This window comes from Patagioenas fasciata, chromosome 2 (genome assembly GCF_037038585.1).
Source record: "Patagioenas fasciata isolate bPatFas1 chromosome 2, bPatFas1.hap1, whole genome shotgun sequence".
Classification (NCBI taxonomy): Eukaryota; Metazoa; Chordata; class Aves; order Columbiformes; family Columbidae; genus Patagioenas; species Patagioenas fasciata.
Genome location: NC_092521.1, coordinates 62626265 through 62640397, shown reverse-complemented (window position 1 = coordinate 62640397; position 14133 = coordinate 62626265).

The following is a 14133-nucleotide window of genomic DNA, read 5'->3' as shown; positions in this document are numbered from 1 at the left end:
GGCAACTGTAATGTTCAAGTTGGAGAAATAGCTGACGTTGAATAGACTGAAACCTGCTTTGTGGCTTAACAAAAGTGGGCAATAGAGAGAGGCTGACATGAAACAAGTCAGTTTGCAGCAGGCTCTAAGGTTAGCATCATTAGCAAAGAGGGAAAATGATTAGCAGTAAAAAGTGAGACATTAAAAAGAGATTTAAAAGGAGAGCTAGAGGGAGCTAGGAGATGGGGGGTGCTTTATTTGTACCTGAGGAAAATAAAAGAGATTCTTCCCAGACAGATTTGAATTCTCCCTGCTGCCTTTGCACACAAAAGTTTTATGAATATTTACCTTTGGCACAGTTTGGAGAAGGTTAAATTCTTTGGCACTGGTATTGAAATTTGAGAGTAGTTTCTCTTGCCTGTATGCAAATCTCTCATATGAAATCAAGAGCAAAGAGCATCCCAAATAGTGTCCCTCCTGCAGGTAAATGCTTTTTCAGTCATCTGTTTAAACGCAGGGTAATCGGGGTCCAGGGCCTTGTTGGTCTGAATTAGGTTGATCAGATTCAGTTTTAGCTCAGTTAGTTCAGAAACACTCAGGGGGACTTTAGCTCTCAGGTGACAATGTCACTTTCAACAAATAGTATTTAGGCCTCAGTGTCTCAGAAGTGCTTTTGAACACGTTACCTCCTGACTTACTTGAGGTAGTATTTTAGGGCCTTCATCCTGAGATGGGGACAGTGTGCAGCCATCCGGGTCTTCGTTACACTCACAGCCAACGTTCCTGGAATTATCCTGAGGATGAGGGAGGGTAAATGTAGTTTCTGGTGTCGGGATCTTCTGGATCTCAAGTGTATTCACATTATACCATCTTCCTCAACACTGGTATAAAGGAACAGAGTGGCCATGGAGGGGGCTCTTGTCACCCAGCCACGCGTGTGCCGCTGCTCTACAGTGACGTGTCTCAGTGGCATGTCGAGGGCGTCAGCAAGGAGCCAAGCTGCTTGATGCTCCATCTGTGACTGCATGTCTGCCATGCTGTCTGCTGGGACAGCCCTGAGGGCACTGCTGATGAAGTTTGCAGAGATGATCTCCAGAAATCCCTTCAGCCACGCACCATTCCTGCAGCAGGCAAAACGGCTTGTGATTTACTTACATTTTCTTGCTATGGACACATTAGAGAAGTTGCCTATATTGACTCAGGCAGGAAGGGTTGCAAACTCTTGCATGGTGCATGTACGCATGCAATATCACTCTTGAGCCACTCTATTCGAGTAAATGGTAAGTGTTATCCCTTCCCCAGGGACAGAAAGCATAAGCAGGTTTCCCCTTTGGCATTCCTGAGGAGGCGAGGGTGTTCTGGTGCCTCGGCTTCTACCCCATGGCAGAAGAGTGGATCTGGGTTTCATGGCTTTGAGAAGGTTAAAGCACTGGTGTGGGGCAGCTGTGGTCTCAGGAGGTGACGGTCAGGTGTCCCTCCCTGCCAAGCCCTGCCTGTGCAGAGCTGCCTGGCTGGGAACTGTGAGGGACCTGTGAGATGCATTTCCACTGGTGACCTAAAATGGCTTTTGAATCCGAGTGCAGCCCCTCTGCCGAGGGCCGGCCCCAGTAGCACCAGCTGTGCTCGGCCTGCGGAGGAACGGGTCCTTTTCTGAAATAAAGAAACCCACAGAACAGCCCTCCCTTCTGCCCTCTCACACTTGAGCCTCCAGGAAGCTGAAATACAAACTCCTTGGCTCCCTGTGGAGCCCCCGGAACTCCCAAGCCCATGGGGGTTGTCTCACTTTCAGTCCCACAGTTTTACTGGAGACCTGGGAACCTCAAACCATTCTTAGCTGCAGAAAGGAGAAAAGCCAAGTGTAATAACTGTGTTGTGATAAACATGGAATCATAGAATCATTCCAGTTGGAAAAGACCCTCAAGATCACTGAGTACAACCATAACCTAACTCTAGCACTAAACCATGTCCCTAAGAACCTCATCTACACGCCTTTCAAACCCCTTCAGGGATGGTGACTCCACCACTTCCCTGGGCAGCCTGTTCCAGTGCTTCACAATCCTTTCCGTGAAGAATTTTTGCCTAATATCCAATCTAAACCTACCCTGCTGCAACCTGAGGCCATTTCTTCTCATCCTCTCACTTGCTACTTGGGAGAAGAGACCAACACCCTCCATGCTGCAATCTCCTTTCAGGTAGTTGCAGACAGTCATCAAGTCTCCCCTCAGCCTCCTTTTCTCCAGGCTAAACAGCCCCAGTTTCCTCAGCTGCTCCTCATCAGACTTGTGCTCCAGACCCCTCACCAGCTTCATTGCCCTCCTCTGAATTCTCTCTAGTGCTCATCAAAGTGAGCAACTAGCACGTTGCGACCAGCCCTGTGCATCTGATAGAGTAACTGCATGACTTATCAAGGGCCCCCTCAGGCACAGAGCAGCCAGCCTTCAACTGAACCCTTACCTATAGGTCTGGAGGGACCCATGGTGGTTGTGGGATGGCTTCCCGCACCTGACAGCTCCAGGTGGACAGCTCCTGTGCCCCGGCAGCTGGCATTGTCCCTGCTGCCACTGCTCTGCTCAGTCTACCTTCTGCTTTTCAGGTCACAGGGCCATCACACTACTACTGGTGTTACTGTTGCTGCCTCGAACAAGTTACAACAGGATGAGTTCACAATTTTTGGATTGAGAGAAAAGAGGAGGGATGGATAAAGCAGCCCCTGCCTCCTTGTGGGAAACCTCCAAGCCTCCAACCCTAATAGCAGGAACTCTTAGCTCCTTTCTCCTTCCCAAAATGGAGTCCATCAGGGGTTAAGCAGAACCACATGGGTCAAGTCCTGTGCAATACCATGTGCTATTTCATGAGTCACAGTAGCAGCCTGCTGTCATGAATGCAGTCACAACACAGAGAAAGTGCAGGGTGTAGAATTAGGGGCATGGAAAGTTATAGTTGGCAATGTAACGTAAAACATAACTGGTTGGGGTTGGGCTTTCCTCTTTCTCCCTCTTGAGGGACTGCAGAGCTCCATCCCCACATCTAGCTCTGGTGTTTATCTAAAAGCTGAGAGGTGAAAGCAGAGTGTGCTAAACCCCAGCCCTGTAGAAAACTTAAGCACACAGTTGTCTTGTATCTGCTGAGCAAGTGCATTGGCTTCAGTGGCACTACTCATGGCCATAGTGGCTATGCCTGCTTAATTCCCAGATCTGGTCCCAGCTCACCAGAGCAGTATGAGCCTTTGGAGACTGCAGGTAAAATACAGAAGAAAATATGGAAATGCAATTTCCACACACCGGTGAAAGAAAATGAGTGCTGATTATGAGAGCTGTCAGCTCCATCCTTCTCTCGTCTTGTTTTGTCTGTGTGAATAGAGAAATCAAATTAAAAATGCCTGAATGCGTTCAGGAACCCAAAGGGGAACATATTGATCTGCAGATAAGGTCAAATACAGGCCGTCCAGTTTTACAGCAGAGGGGAGGATTTCAGAAGTGTATGAATGAAGGAGTGAGTATCTCCAAGGCTGGCCAAAAGGTGACCTTCTCTTATGTTCTTTCTCATGAGAAGTACATTTTAAAAGTTAGATAACAAAAGCCAGCTGCATTCAACATCTATAGACAGCATACCCCTGGGAAAACCTGAAAAACAATAACTTTCAGTCTCTTACAAGTAGAGATGGAATGAAATAAAAATATCAAGGATGTTAGCTGACCACAGCCCAGCAGGGCCACATGAGGTGTCCCCCATGGCCCAGCAGTCACCCGGAAAAGGGCCACTGGTGGACCTGAGTTCATGTCTGCAGAAAGCAAAGAGGGACCTGATCACCCCTGTAAGCCAGAAGGAGTTTAGTTAGCAGAGTCAAGAACAGAAACTACCTGAATGTTGAAATTTTCCCCAACTTCTTCATCATATTTCTTCATCTCCTGAGAGCATTCAGACTCAAAAGTTATTAAAATATATTTTTCTCTGTGTCCTTCGTTATTTTTGCATTCTATCTCAAGGCCCGTTGTTGCTACTTAAGGTGAAGAAATAGGCTTTTGATGGGAATAATGACAATTTGGAGTGCATCGTTTTACTCTGTTGCAGATCTATGCCTTTTTCTGATATACATTAATTCAGAGGCTGGTGCATAGAGCTCAGACAGGATAAAGCCAATGTTTGTTTCAGAAGGATTTTCTTTGAGAAGGGAACATTTTTTGTAATCACCGAATGACATATTAGTCTGGGGTTATAAAGAGACTTTTACATTTAAAAAGCTATCTCTGAGATATGTGCTCCTTTTACTCAGCTATAAGCTAAGCAAAACACACAGAGAGAGAGAGAGAGAGAATGAATTAGCTTGAACTTTTGCTGAGATAAATATGGCCTGATCTTTTAAGTTCAGTTCATCCAAGCAATCTCACTGAAATCAGTGGGGTTTCAGACATGTGCTTGGGAGCAGACCTTGCCCCAACATGGCTTAGCAATGAAAGAAAAAGCTTTCAATACATTGACTAAATTTGGCTGTAATTAGAAAGGGACTCGGGGATACCTGCCTCATTGGGCTTTCCACAGCTACCTCCGAAGAAGCCAAATGCCTCATAGCTGTATCAGGGTCAGGTGCCCATTGCAGCCCCTTGTCGTCTCTCTTCCCAGGCACACCAAAACTCCACCAGCCACCGGCACTTTTGGCAGGAGTCCCTGGACTGATGCTGGCCGGGGCCATGCACACCGGGCTGCGGGTAAACCGGGTCACCAGTGGTACCCGAACAGTGACAGGAGACAGCCATGGGGGGGAATGTCTCATTTCGGTGCACTGGCCCAGAAATGACAATATTGACTCACAGCAAAGGACAAACTGGCCTCTCGTCTGCCTGAAATTGTGCTGAACTGAGAGAAAGAGGGTGTGGGTGAGTGTGTGCACATGAGTGTGTGCACAGGGGAGCAGGCAAGGGTGGCAAGGGTCCTCTCCCATCCCCATCCCCAGCTCTAACCATTTCTTCGTGGGGCTTTCAGATCTTCTGCTTTTCTCGGGAGTTGAAAACTGGTGGGAAAACTGAAGTCTGCTTGTGACTGGAAGCTAATGTAGTCTACATGCAGCAGACATCTAATATGATGTTATTTATTCCCATAGATCTGTTTATTTTGTTTTCAATTTACCAAACCCTGTGACACATTCCCAAAGGTGCCTTGTTGTACAATACGTTGCACACAGTAAGATATTCAGCCTAATTCACTCTTTGTTTTGTTTCATTTCAGCTGCATGAGGGCACAAATGCGTTCCTGTTCTATCTTCTCCTGTGACTGATGTTGCAGACTATTGCCATAGGGTTTTCTGAAATGGGATCTTAGTTAATCTAGGGCATTGTCTTTGTAGTGCTAAATTCTTATTTGCAAACATAATGTTCTGGCATTGATGGAACAGGGGAACATTAGTGACTTTTTTTGTTTTGTTTTGTTTTGTTTTTTGGTTTAGAAGAGACTGTATGTATGTGTTTTTAATAAACTTCTGAAACCTTTTCTCCTTATTCTGCATTTGATCTCAGACATTTATAACATATTGCATCATGTCACATTGATGTCTTTAGCCAGTCAAGCCAAATATTCATAAATCCCATGTGCCCAAACAGAAAATGTACAATGCTAAGGAGAAAAGTACCTGATATTTTTTAAAGCATCCATAAAAAGGCAAGTCTAGCCTTTAAACATACACGTGCAGACACACACATACAGAAAAGATTTTGAAAAAATTGTCTGTCCATAGCATGTTCTCAGCCTGGAAGGATGGATGGTGTCACTTAAAAATCAATGGCCTTTCTTTGCACTTCGGTGAAAGCTCTTATGTTTTCATTTTTCTTTTATTTCAGGAACGTGTGGTTATTCAGTATACTGAAGACCTGGCCTGAAGAACTGGGGCAGAATTGAGAATTCCAAATTGGATGATATTATAAAAGTCTGCTGCAGACAAAATTTGATGTAAACAGTATCTGGAAAAGATTTGATGAGATGGTGAAGTAATGAAGACGGGATGCAGATTCATTAATAAAACAGCCCATGGCTAGTGAACATAAAGCTTGATTGATCACAATTACTGCAGTTCATAACTGGAAAACCAGACGTCGCAGGACATGCAAAAGGTAAAGCCAGTCTGACACCAGATCTGAGTCTCATGTATTTATTGGGTGGCAACTACAGAAACCTGGCTCTTGCTTGTGATGGGTATGTTTCCATAACAGCATTTAAAATTGTTTAATTTTCCCTTCAGCAAGTTTTCAGACTGATTATCAAAAGCGCTTTCTTAGAAACCTGCTCGGATGAGGCAAACAGATCTGCCACACGTGCCTCCCAATGTGCACACACGTTCGTGTCTGGCGCGGCAGAACCAGGCACTTCACTTTGAATTAATGCCGGCCGCTCGCCACGCGAGCAGATGACTCCCCATCACCAGCTATTACCGCAGTGAGCTGTGCTCACCCCCTGGGAGGTACAGGCCAAAAAGGCCCCGTGAGCTGCCGCTTGCCCCATGGCCAGGGCTCTGCTGCACAGCTGAGGGCCTGCGCTTGGTGAGCAACCAGGGCTGGCAGGTCAACTAAGGATCTCCTTGTAGTAACACTCAAAGCCTGCCTCTCCCCTTTGTGCAAGCTCCTCTGTGCCCAGTAGAGACATCCCACACAGTGTCATTGCCTGTATGATTAACAGCCATATGAGCTCCATGTTTCATAGACAGAAATGGAAATTTGCTATGATGTATCAGAAGCAGAAACCTCCAAAGCTAACAGGAATAGCCAGTGGCCAGGAGAAGAGATGAGGCACAGAAGAGGAAACAAAGAGATGCTCTTTTCTGTCCACATCACCCCCTGCTATCTGTTTTGTGGGTATGCTGAGCACACTCACACTAAGAGACACCAAAGGCCATGATGAGGCATTAGATAGGGGATATGATGGTCACATACCAGGGATATGTCCCCATTTACTGAATCTAAAAGCTTTGGAAAGGTAATGCCTATGTTAGCTCAGATGGAGTCCCTCAACTGGTTGGAGATCTTCCTCTGCGCTCTGTACTTCTCCAACTTCAAAAGAGGAAGAATAATTCCTCTTGATGAGGCTAAAGGAGGACAAAGCTATGAAGGGTTAGGAAGCACTCAGATACCAGAGTGACAAGTACCAGAAGAAATGTCCATTGAAAATGACTCATATTGCCTCTGGAGCAGGCTTTCAACAGCACGCAATAGACTCGGCATGGGGCCAAGCACTGAACTATGGTGATGGATTATTGAAAAGCTGTGAGTCAGGTGAGCCCCAGCACACCACCTGTGGCATGGCAGAGTGCAGGGGAGGATGTGAGGGGGAGCCATGCACCCACACTACAGCCAAACCACATCTGGGCTGCTTGGGAAGGATCCTCACTCGTGCTGCCAAGGTGTCAAGCAAGGAAGCAGGACCTGAATCATGAATCCTCCCTTAGCAGAAGGGAGGAGAAGAAATGGATTCCCACCTCTTTGCGAGGGCCTTGGGAGCTCACTACTGGAGGAGGGTCATTTTCAGTCTCACCTTAGTAGGAAGATCCAGCAAATGGGGACAAGAGGAATGAGGATAAACCCAGCACTCAGCACAGAAGAGCAGACAATTTCTGCTGTGTTAGCACTTTGCCTATTCAATCTTGGAGTCAGATACTAACAGACTACAAGAGCAAATGAGTTTGGTTACCTTCTCTTCCTGGCTTCAAAAGGCATGTTGCCTAAGACCTGGCTGCTTCTCCTCAGCAGCAGGCTTTTGCTCATATCATCCATCTACCACAGACCACGTCACAACCCAGTAAGATGCACAGTTTCTACAGCAGAGTGGTCAGCAGGCAAGATTAGTCTGTCAGACCCAGCCTTTTACTTGCAGGAACAAGAAACTTGCTCATGGAACTGAGATAAAATAGTAATAAAAAGCGCTTAGGGGGTCTAGAAACATTCCTAGGTTACTCAGAATTTCTCCAGTGGATCCAAGCTCCCAGCTGCTAGACAGAAATGCTCCTGGAAATTCCTGTTTCCATTTGCTCAAAGTATCTGCAGCACCTGCTGCCCCTGAATTTTGTCATCGCATCTCACATATGGATTTAAGGCAGGAGTCTGAGCAGAATCACCCCAGACAGTGTCTATCTGCTCTGAGCCAAAGCAAGGCAGCCATCCTGGTGTTTCGGACGCATCCCTCTAGGTTTCCCTTCACCTGCCTTCCCCAGCAGGCTGCTGCCAGCTGACAGTGCCATTGCCTTCTGTTCAATGTGTCACAGCAGCCTTGGCCCCTCTGCTGCCCTGGCCAGCGCAGGTGTTGGGCTTGGGACACACACTTCTCCGTCTGGATCCTCAGATGCAAACACAACCCCAGGTTTCCCTTTGCTGACTCCTTCTTAACCTTGAATTAAAGCAGAAAAACGAAACAGGTGAATGTTCTGCTTTGCAAATTTATAGGCAAGGCTTACATACAGCCAGCAAGCAAAAAAACAGAACAAGAAGGATGAGCATGGCCAAGAGGATGGACGGATATCCCTAGCAAGGGAAAAATCCTCCTGGAGCTGGACATCTGGATTTCACAGCTACCAAACACCAGCAGTCACCACCATATGCTGAGCAGAAAACACAAACCTGTTCCACATGCCCAGCACCAGAGTAACGCATTGGCAGATCGAAGAAGCTTAGCAGGATTTGGGGGAAAGTCCTAAAAATTCTCAGCATAAGACATCCACTTGGAAAGACCTCATTTGCAACAGAAACGAGTCCTTTCCTTCCCCTGCTGGTCCTCTATCCTACCAGGATGAGATGTGTCTTTTCTGTGGGTGTCTCCCTTCACAAGAATTTGGAGGTGTCAGAAGCCCATTGCCTGATGTGGGGTCACCAGCAGCACTGCACTTGGTGCAGTCAGACCTTCAAAACAGATGCCATGTCCTGCATGGCACAACAGGGTCATTGATTGTGGCTATGAAATCGCTTGTGTCTGCCCCGTGTGTTAGTGCAGGAGGAGGGGAGAACAGAGAAGGGAAGGGAGCCGGGTTTGGGCTGTGGGTGTGTGCTGGAAGAGCACCAGGCTTTGTCTTCCCATTTTGTCTGCTCCTTCTCTCTCAGCTTTGTTACGTGTGAGCAGTCACTGCTTTCAGTTCTTGGTAATTCAGTTCTATTTCTTCTTTCAGAAGCTCCTGATAAAGCTCAGTTCCTAGCAGATTAAGAACCAAAGCCTTTGCCTTCTATCCTTGGATTTGCTTAATCTGTTCTTCTCCTTTGTCTGACCAGATGTCCCTTGGTGACACTGGACTTACCCAACCAGCCCTTTCAAGGAGCTGGATGACTTTCAAAATCTGCCTGTTGATCGTTGCATGGATCTTGAAGCTCATGGCTACTTGCACAACAACAGATGAAACCAAGCTGAGGTAACAAACCGACCACCCATTCTTCTGCTCCCTGTATAACCAGGTGGCTCATGCATGAACATGATAAACTGGTGACAGCAGTCTGCGTGCAGGACCTCACAGAACCAACACGTGAAAAAGCTGCAATATGGAATGAAAACTCAAGGCAGAGGTTGGGGGATTATGGAAGAAAAGCCACCCTAGTGTTCAGCTGTTGCTGCCCAGGGACTCACAACTCTCACTAATCAGAAATTCCCAGAACCTGATGGTGCTCGGTTGACGGTGACCTGCAGGGCAGGGCTATGTGTTACAACTGGTCATTCCAAGTAGCCTTGATAAATGTGTTGCCGCCAGAGGACAAAAATGTATTTTAAATGAGGTCGGGTGTCCTGTTTTGTTGCAGGACATAATCCTAGTCTATGAACTACTTGTCTATCACATTTGGATTGTGTGATACACGCTGGATTTACCTCCCTGCCATGGGTATTCCCCCACCCACCACTGCTCCCAAATCCTTCACCATCATTTGAAAGTATCTTAATAGAAAAACAGCAAAACTAGTTTTGTACAAATGGAGTTGATGAAAGCTACTGGTTCATGCTCTTCCCAGTCAAAAATTAACTTCTGCTGATGGCAAAAATCTCATTATATTCTACCATTTTGAAAAATAATTTTGTTTTGTTTTGTTTTTCCCCAGTTAAAGCAAAGCCTGGCTTCCTTTGCTGGGCATATTAAACACCTTATTTAAATAGCTGAAAACAAGTAGCTCTTTAAAGAAGTACCTAACATGTACAGCCACAGAGGAAATTAGTTAGTCTTTGGTCGAGGGCTTTCTGTTGGCTTTATTTAATACGTATAAAATACTTTGTGTTGCTCTCCCTATTACCAACACAAGGCAGATTCCACTATACCTGGTCTTGCATGCCTATTTGCTCCATAGTTTTACTTACCATTCTTACGAAGGATAAACGGGTATGTGGTTATATATTTCCAAGAGCATATTTCCTCATATTCTACAAGAGATTTCTTCGAATACTCTTTCATCATTTGCAATTGTGCCCTTGGAAGTTTTAGCAATATTTGTTTCAAATAAGTTTATTTTTGTATGATTGATTGAAATCTCAAGCTGCAATTAAGAAAATTGCAGCCAGAACCATTAAAGGGGTAGCGTCATTTTCTCCCCTTTCCACTAAAATGTCAGGTTTCAATGTCACCGCACGATAACCCAACCGCATGCTTGTACACCGCTCACCCGGGCTGGAGTAAGCGTAAAACTGTCTGGAGTACTAATTACAAATGACTAGAAATAATGACAGGCGGCAGAAGGAAAATGAAAGGCCCCGGTCCTTATTACTTAACCGCTGAGGTGTCTATGTGCAGTAATGCGGGTTATTGTGAACCAAGCTATTTAGTAAATACACAAACATCCATCCCCACTTGTAGATGAGCCTCAGCCCCTCCCCCAGCTCCCTCTGTCTCTCTGCCCTTTCTTTCTCTCCAATTATAAACCAGCACCAGGTTTTCTCATCAGCCATCTCCATGTCTCCAAATGGCTTTTCAGTGTCAGGCCTATCAGGAAATTAACTCATCATGCAGTGACAGCTGCTAATTTTTTCCCCTTACATGTCAGATGGATCGCCTGCTGAAGCTAATAATGAATCACCAATCCCTGATTAGAAGGTGCTTCCGAAACATATAACTGCCATCTGAGCTAACTTTTTTCTTCATATAAAATGATATCACCCTAGAGGAGTAGAAAACGAATTGTATTCTTCAACAAGATGGAACTGGGGTAGGCTGTTTAAGTGAACCGTGTGCTATCTTAAATTATGGGCTAATATTGCACAGTAAAATAAGTACAAACTCACAGCTCTTTTTTATTTTCAAATGAATGAACCTTTTTTTCCTGTTACTCAGTCCTCTCACTAGAACTAACTTTCTCTCAGATTTCAGTAGTGGCTTTGTCTTCATCCTCCTCTCTCTTTTATTCTGTTTACAGCTTTTGCACTCAGGCAGTCTATTGAGCAGGGAAAATTAGAAAAAAAGCCCCAGAAGTTTCTTTCTGAGGCTGGTGCCTAGCGCAGCACCGGCTCCTTGTACTGCTCTGCCAGTAGCTCCAACCCCATCTCTCCATCCCCAGGATTTTCTGAAGGAGACTCACCTGCCTTTTAAGCTCAGGTTCAGTTTGGGACTAGCCCAAGGCGCAAGAGCTACGACACGCAGGGATTCCTCCAGTGATTAAACAGGCTGAATCCACTGTCCACAAAGATCACGAATATATTTCTTCCAGGACCTCACAGCAAACATTTCTGGTATTAAAGCAGCATTTATAAATGACAGCAGTGCTTGCAGCACAGTGCACAATCCACGTGTGCACACCTTAGCACATCGACTGTTGGCTCCGGCTCCTCTCGCTTCCACAGTGAAGTGCAGCTGGTAGTGAGGCAGAATGGTATGTAGCTGTGGGCACTTTGGTTTTTGTTTTTTGTTATAGGAAATATTTCTCTAAATATAGTTTCCAGCTACATCTTATCTCCCATTTCTCCCTAAGGATGGAGCCTGAATTCAGGGGCCAGGAGATGCTGCCTAAGGAGGTGTGTATCTGATTCTTGAGAAATGCAGGGTGAAACCACTTGCCAGAAACATCTCCTCTTCCTCTGGTTTTGTTTTCATTTGGGGCTTTTTTGTTCATTTTCGATTTGTTTGGGTTTTTTCCCCCCTCATACTAGTTCAATGCTTCAATTTTTACCTATTTGGCATTTTTAACAGTATGATCACATTTTGTTAATGCTTATCCAGAAAGGAAAACGAAGGAAATTAAGCCAATGGCTCTGGCAGTTAGAATATCAGAAGGTAACGGACTGACATGGGAATACTGCACTCTCATCAACCATTCCTATTACAGCGCAGCCCTTGATTTTTCCTGGAGAAAGGCAACTGCAGGTGTTCAAGCCAAATGGCAAACCATGTGTTTAGGAGTGAATGGCTACCTGGGCTATGCACCTTTTTAGATCTGCCACACAAGTTTTCCTACCGTCCTCTAAGAGAATGCTATAATGATGCCCCATCCCTGAAGACATTCCAGGCCAGGCTGGACAGGGCTCTGAGCAACCTGATCTAGTTGAAGATGTCCCTGCTCATTGCAGGGGGTTGGACTAGATGAACTTCGAAGGTCCCTTCCAACTCAAATCATTATATGATTGTGAGATTCTATGCTACCTGTGGCAGAGGGCTCCCGCTGCCCACGCCTGCTCCCTGACCTGCCACGGGCACCATGTGTGGCCATACTGGAGTCTCAAGTCCTCCTCAGGCCCTGCTCAGCCGTGAGTCCCTCCTTCCCTGCCTCCCAGGGATGCTTGGAAGATACCCGCAGTGATCCGGCTAATCTCTTCCCAGTTTGTGATAAGGCACAGCACCAGGCGCTCAGGCACGGGAGAGAGACAAATGCCAGAGAGGAGTTTCCGAAGCCCTGGCAGAAATCTGCCGCAGCGTCAACTTTTGGTGTGTGGCAGAGAGCGTTTCAGTGCAGGGTTGGGAGAGCATGTGGGGTTGAAGGAGCGTGTGAAGTCCTTAAGCAAGCTGTCCGCACAGGAAGGAGTGTCACCCTTGATTTCTAATGTTACATTTGTAGGTCACTATTAAGTTAACTTGAAAGTGCACATTAAAAAGAAGAAGGAAGGAAAAAAAAAAAAGCCCTAGAAAAATATTAGCTCTCCTGATCAGGCTGCACTGGGTGAGAGGTATCGTTAACCTGAGCTTCCAGGTAATTACAGCACACGGTAGGTCAGTGAATCCCTTCCAATACGCCCAAGCACAGGAACACCTCCACTGTGGTGTGGGTGTTTTTTTTTTATGCAAAGGTCTGCTCTTTTCATTGTGCATACAATGTGATTGCTGGTTTGACACTGCAGGCTACACTGGTTTTATGAAGGATTAAATGCCACCTGAGACATATTTATCCTAAATAAATCACAAATGGTAAACTGCAGCATGTCAGTGTCAACACCCTGTACTGCAGCAGAAAGGTTAGCCATACAGGACTCGGCACCGCAAAGAATTAGCATCCAGGCTGCAAGACCACAGGGCTACAGTTAACAGGAGAAATGATCAAGAAGAAATATTTCCATTGAAAAACATTCCGTTTTTTAAACATCTGCGAGAGCCTTGCAGAGGGCCATCATTTTGTAAAGGTCACCTTTTTCCTGACAACAAACGGGAGTTGATCCTGTCACTGTTTGCTGAAGACAGTATTTAAGAGTAAGTGAACAGCCTGTCACTTTTAAGAAAGATGAGCAAGTCAAACTCGGCTAATTATGAATCTCGATGTCTAACTTGAAATTTACTTTTTTTGGGGTTTGACAAAGACACAACCTTAATTCCTGGAAAATAATAAAATTTAAAAAATAACAATAAAAAGAGATGAAAAGACAGCAGGATCTTATAGCCCCGGAATGAAGCACCTTTTCTAAGCAGCTCTATCAGGAAATACATTTTTAAACAGTTGCTTCAGGAAGGAACTATTGTTTTACCTCGCCCCAACTTTCTTACAGTTGATAATTTTAAGATATTAAACATGATAGGAAACCCAGTTATCTCTAGAGTCAGCATGGCTTATACCCTAAACACTTACACAATTATATTAAGCATGCATGAGGCACACTTCAGAAATTAGATTCTTTTATCTTTATCTATCTAGTGAGCGAGAGAAAAGAAAAGAGAAAATGCAGACATAACAGATAGCATGCGTTTGCTCCTGCTGAATGCCAGTTCTGTTTATTGCTTAATATTAAAAATCATGATGC